Source organism: Hylobates moloch, unplaced genomic scaffold, assembly GCF_009828535.3.
Source record: "Hylobates moloch isolate HMO894 unplaced genomic scaffold, HMol_V3 SCAFFOLD_8, whole genome shotgun sequence".
Lineage (NCBI taxonomy): Eukaryota > Metazoa > Chordata > Mammalia > Primates > Hylobatidae > Hylobates > Hylobates moloch.
Genome location: NW_026652283.1, coordinates 26,412,870 through 26,418,869, shown reverse-complemented (window position 1 = coordinate 26,418,869; position 6,000 = coordinate 26,412,870).

The window sequence follows — 6,000 nt, the reverse complement described above, 5'->3', positions numbered from 1 at the left end:
AGACCAGCCTGGCCAACATGGTGAAACCCCATCTCTACTAAAAATACAAAAATTAGCCGGCCTTGGTGGTGCACACCTGTAATCCCAACTACTCAAGAGGCTGAGGGATGAGAATTGCTTAAACCTGGGAGGCAGAGGTTGCAGTGAGTTGAGATCACGCTACTCACTTCTGCCTGGGCAACCAAGCAAGACTCTGTCTCAAATAAATAAATAAAACCAGCAGACAAACATATAGGTACACACCAGATTGTATAAGAAAAGTCACCACCAGCCACAGAACACTTGTTATTACAGTGCCTCTTTCTAGATCTCTTGCCTCTGACTTCTTGTCTTCCTGCCAAGCACTACCTCGAAATCCACCAGGGCTGAAAGTAGACTGAGGAGAGGAATCTCTGCCCCGGACTTCCTCAGGAACCCTTCACAGGCCCACATGGGGGTCAGACCACACTTTCTGACAACAACATCCCCTACCTTTTCTACGTCTCTTTCCCGCTGGCATTCAGATTCTGATAACTGTGTATTTGTGCCATTCAATTCAGATTTTAGAAAAAAAAAAAAAACAGTTCTACGAGTGACAATAATATCACTCAAGCCCTAATATTGATTCTAGTAATGAGAAAATAATGAAGCGATGGGGCTCCATTCCCATTTGCCTGTGGGGCCCCTGAACTCCTAGGCGTTTGCCTTGCTACTGTCTGTGGGCGAACTTCCTTTCCAGCCACAGCCAGAAGCTGAAACTTCTCCCATCTGTGTGATGCATTATGTACATTGGCAGAAGAGAAAAGTACACTATTTTCCTAATAACCGTTGTTCATCAAGAAAACACTATTTTTTCCTATAAGGAAATTTTAGGGCTACATAAACCAAAAATCTATATATTTTCAGAAAACCCAAGGAGGCTTCAAAACCTTTCCAATTTAACAAATACTTCCAGAATCTGCTGTGTTACATGCATGGCTCTGGTGTATGTCCTGACACAGAGTGATAAAAAGATTAATGAAACACTCTATCATCAAGGAAACTATAGTCTAGAAGAGGAATAAGACAAGCACATAAGAACTGTTCTATGAGACAAATATGTGTGCCCTGAGAGAGAGACAGCTGAAGCTGTATCCAGGAACAAGTATTTTCAGAAGGCTTATCTTCCATAACACTATAAACCAACCAGCTAGCTTACTTACCAAGACTAACAGCTTCCCCATCAAGGCCAGCTTCGGGGATGTGAGGGTGATCTGCCTGTGACAACTCTCACCCCACTGATCGCCAGGGTTGACTCAGCTGATCTGGCAGGTAGATGGGTGACCCCTTCCTCCCTCACTGCTCCATGTGCGTCCCTCCCAAAACTCCACGCTCAAAGAGGACGACCATCCCCAATAGAGGAGGACCAGTCTTGGGTCAAGGGTGTATGAGTAGCTGCACTCCCCTGCTGGAACCTCCAAACAAGCTCTCAAGATTAGCTGTGGGACTCTCACTGCACTGTGCCCACAAAGTCCTATGCCCAAAGTTCTTGTATCAGAAACTCTGCCCAGTCTTGAGACCTACTTCAAAATCACCCAGCCTAGGCCCCAAAACCTGACATTCCCCTTCTGAGGCACTACTAATTCTTTTTCAAGGTGATGTCCTCCCTGACCACAGTAAGCACAACAAACTTGGCTTTGCTTGACCAACAGGTTATCTAGCTGTTCCTTTCGCAAGTCAGCAGTCAACACCCCTTTCTTCTAGTAAGCAGACCCCTATTATCTGAGATGACTTCATTCCACGTGATTGAACTGGAGATTCTCCTCCATGCCCCTGGGCACAGTAGTTACCTCAGAAATGGACACATTACCTGGGCTGGTTCAAACAAGTCTTAATAAAGCGTTCAGTACTTGGGATGGGATGTTGCAAATATCTAAAGCTGCAATATGGAACCAGCTAAATCAAGGGAAGGAATGGGGTAGACAGAATCCTCTCATCCCTGACCTTATGTGGAAAGCAAAGCAACTGATTATGCTGCTGTCTCTTGGGCCTCAGACCATTCAAGTCGGCTCCTTTAGGAGAAGTGAAAGACACGTACCAGGATCTGGAATTTGTTAGCTACCTCTTAATGGCTTTGCTAAGATATTTTAGGAAAGGCATAAGCTTCCAGCCAAGCTGGCCCATTTGAAGGTATAAAGGAAACAGCTTTGGTAATAATAACAGCTCGCATTCATTATGTGTTATGTGCCAGATGCCATTCTGAACACATCACATGAATTTTCTCATACGATTTTTTGCAACAATTTCACAGAGTGGATACTATTGTTATCCCTACTTTACAGATAAAGAAACTGAGGCCTGGGGAGACAAAGTAGCCTAACCAAAGCTACAGCTAGAAAGTAGCAGAATTCCCAGGCCCAGTGGCTCACGCCTGTAATCCCGGCACTTTGGGAGGCCAAGGCAGGCGGATCACGAGGTCAGGAGTTTGAGACCAGCCAGTTCGAGATCAGCCTGGCTAACATGGTGAAACCCCATCTCTACTAAAAATACAAAAATTAGATGGGCATGGTGGCACACGCCTGTAATCCTAGCTACTTGGAAGGCTGAGGCAGGAGAATCACTTGAACCCGGGAGGTGGAGGTTGCAGTGAACTGAGATCACACCACTGCACCCCAGCCTGGGCAACAGAGCAAGACTCCGTCTCAGGGGAAAAAAAAGAAAGAAAGAAAGTAGCAGAATTGGGAAGCAAAGTTTTGCTCTACAGTCCATGCCTTTCACCCTTTTGTCTACAGCCAGCAGACTGCAGAGGATCAGACAACATGAGCCTGGCAGAACTATAGGAGCCAGGTTCTCTGCCTTAGTTAAAGGGGCATGAACAGCCAGAAATATAGTAAGAGTGGGCTCCTAGAGGAGGCAAATTAATAGAGTGGGGGCCCTAGCACAGTGGTTCACATCTGTAAATCCCAGCACTTTGGGAGGCCAAGGTGGGAGAATCGTTTTTTGAGACCAGCCTAAGCAACATAGCAAGACCCCATCTCTATAAAAATAAATTTTTTTTTTAAATAGCTGGGTGTGGTGGCACATGCCTGTGGTCCCAGCTACTCAGGAGGCTGAGGTGGGAAGATCACTTGAGCCCAGGTGGCCAAGGATGCAGTGAGTGGAGATCATGCCACTGCACTCCAGCCTGGGTGACAAAGCAAGACCCTGTCTCCAAAAAAAGAGAAGGAGGGAGAGGAAGAGGAGGAGAAGGAGAAAAAGAAGAAGAAGAAGAGGAAATAGGATGGGTATTTATTTCCCAAACACCTCCTGCCACACAGAGGTAATCATTTCTACTAATGCAGCATTCCCTGGAATATAGTCTGGGAACGGCAGACCCCTATGGTTTCAGATTACCCGAAAGCTAAGAGAGAGATTGACACCATCAAACTGAAGGTGGAGGCATGGGCAGGAAGCCCGTGGCTAAGAGACAGACATCATAAAGATGGGCTCTAAGTTAAAGAAACTGGGCTCCTCTAAATCTGGGCCTTTATCCTATGGAGTTGCCGGAGATCGGATTTACCAGCATCTGAGTTTTTATTTTTTTAATAGAAACAGGGTCTCATTGTATTGCCCAGGCTGTCCTTGAACTCCTGGGTGTTAGGTAACAGGGGTACCTTAATGGCGCCGGTTCTGGGTTCTTCTCCCCTCCTTGACCGGGCACTGTCTGAACCCCCCAAAGGAGGGCCAGTCAGAAGGAAGCATCTCCCGCCTTCCCTTGGGCCCGCCACACGTAGGCCCAAGAGATATAAAACCCAGCACACCAGCAGCTCTCTCTCTTCTCTTCTCCTCTCTTCTCCTCTCTCTCTTCTCTTCCTTCTCCGCTCGATACCTCCCATAAAGATCTCTTGACCGCGACCGGTGTAGTCTGATCCTTGCCCGGCCTCTTTCATTGGTGCCGTGACTCGGATCGGGAACACCCCACCCTTCTGTGGGATCCCGATCCCTCTTCGGGCTAGGTCCAGACCCCGGCCGGTCTTCGCCCATTTTCCTGTTCGCCGACCTCTCCACCCAACACCGGCCTCATCTCGGTAAGTCTCCCCTCATGGTGTCCAACACCAGCCGACCAACTCCTGTCTCAGCTGCCCGCTCTCGGCCGCCGTAAATCTTACTCTAGACTCGGCCTGCAGGGAACGGAGTTTTCTCCCTCTCCTCCTCGCGTCTCCGGCCTGGGACCCCTTCTCTTTCTCGTCTCAAAAATCCTGGTACCAGGTGGCCCACGGTCCTCGGCCATAGTCGGCCCCTCAGTCCTTTCGCTTTGATGACGACTGAACAGGAAGCTCTGAGTCATGTCGCAGTGTTCGGCTATTAGGGGACGCCCTACTTAGCCCTCACTGCATATCCTCTCATAGCCCTGCAATGGGAGACTCCGCATCCCTGCCGGCCGACTCTCCCCTACGATGCCTCCTAAACAATTTGTCAGCCCTAGGCTTGGCGGCCGACCTCAAACCAAAACGTCTAATTAAATACTGCACACAAGACTGGCCCACTTACCCCTTAGATAACCAAAACAAGGGGCCCCCTTATGGGTCCCTCGATCCTGGTATCCTCCAGGTTCTCTATAACTATTGTGAGCGAACAGGAAAATGGGCAGAGATCCCGTACCTCCACGGGTTTTTCCTCCTAAAGGCCCTCAAACTGTCACCCTCCCCAACCCCCCTCATTCCTTCCGCTCCTGACTTTGATCCCACTGATGAGCCCCCGCCATATCACCATCCACAGCGCTTCCCCCCGGCTGCCACCCAGCCCACAAGGGCCCCGCCCCCGGCGGCAGCCTCGCCTCCTTCCGCCAACCCGGGCCTTCCTTCCCCATTCTCTCCAACCTCTCCTACTTCCTTTCCTCCACTTTTCAGCCCTCCTACTACTCGCTCCAGATCTCACCTCCCTGTCGTCACTCCTCTGTGAGAAGTAGCAGGGGCAGAAGGCATCGTTCGCGTCCATGTCCCCTTTTCCATGGCTGATCTTTCACAAATCGAAAAACGCTTAGGCTCCTATACCTCCAACCCCGCTTCATATATCAAAGAATTCCAGTATCTTCTCCAAGCTAACAGCCTCACCTTTCACGATATTTACATGATCCTCTCTAACACCCTTCTCCCTGAGGAGCGCCGGCGAGTCTGGGAGCAAGCCCACACTTATGCAGACGAGGTCCACCAAACAACCCCAGCCCTGCCCATAGGGGCGCAAGCAGTCCCTGAGCAAGAGCCTAACTGAGATTACAATACCCAAATTGGCGTCGCTGCCCGGGACCACTTCGCCACCTGTTTAATAACCGGGCTGCATAAAGCAGCCCAAAAGGCAGTCAACTTTGAAAAACTTATGAAATCGTACAAGAAAAACATGAAAACCCAACCGCATCTCTAAAACACCTTCTCTTCCCCCCATTCCAGAAACATAGACTCTCCCCACAACCCTACTACCTGTTCACCGTCAAAGAAACCTACACTACCAACAGGAGAACACGCAAACCCCCTTCAGGTTCCACTTCTATGTGCAAACCTTAACAGACATCCTCTTACCGCCTCCCACATCTTTTCACCTTCCTCCAGCAGCGAACCCCCTTCACAGCCCTATTACCTTTTCACAGTCAAAGCCCCCTCTTGCTGCAGTCGCCTTATCCGAGTCAATGCCTGCCAATAACTCCTCTGCCCCCACTACTAACTTCATCGTTTCCATCTCTAACCAAACCTTTAACCAGCTTCTCCTCAGACATTACCAACTCTTAGCAACCTGTGAAGACGCAGAGGACTCCAGAGACGGCCTCACACCCTTCTGATACGTCAACGACCAATACGCCAGTCAGCCGACACCAGTCAGATAAGATCTACCATAACAACCCCTCATCCAACCATTTCCAGGGTGGAGTCTGCCAAACACCCTAAATAACTATCATTCTCTTTTCCTTCTGGGCTAAACCTAGGTCCAACGCCTAATGTCTCGGTTCCACCAGTTCCTAGACGACCTCCGCATGGACAGCTGGCTCATCGCAGACCCCTCCCTGCCCCT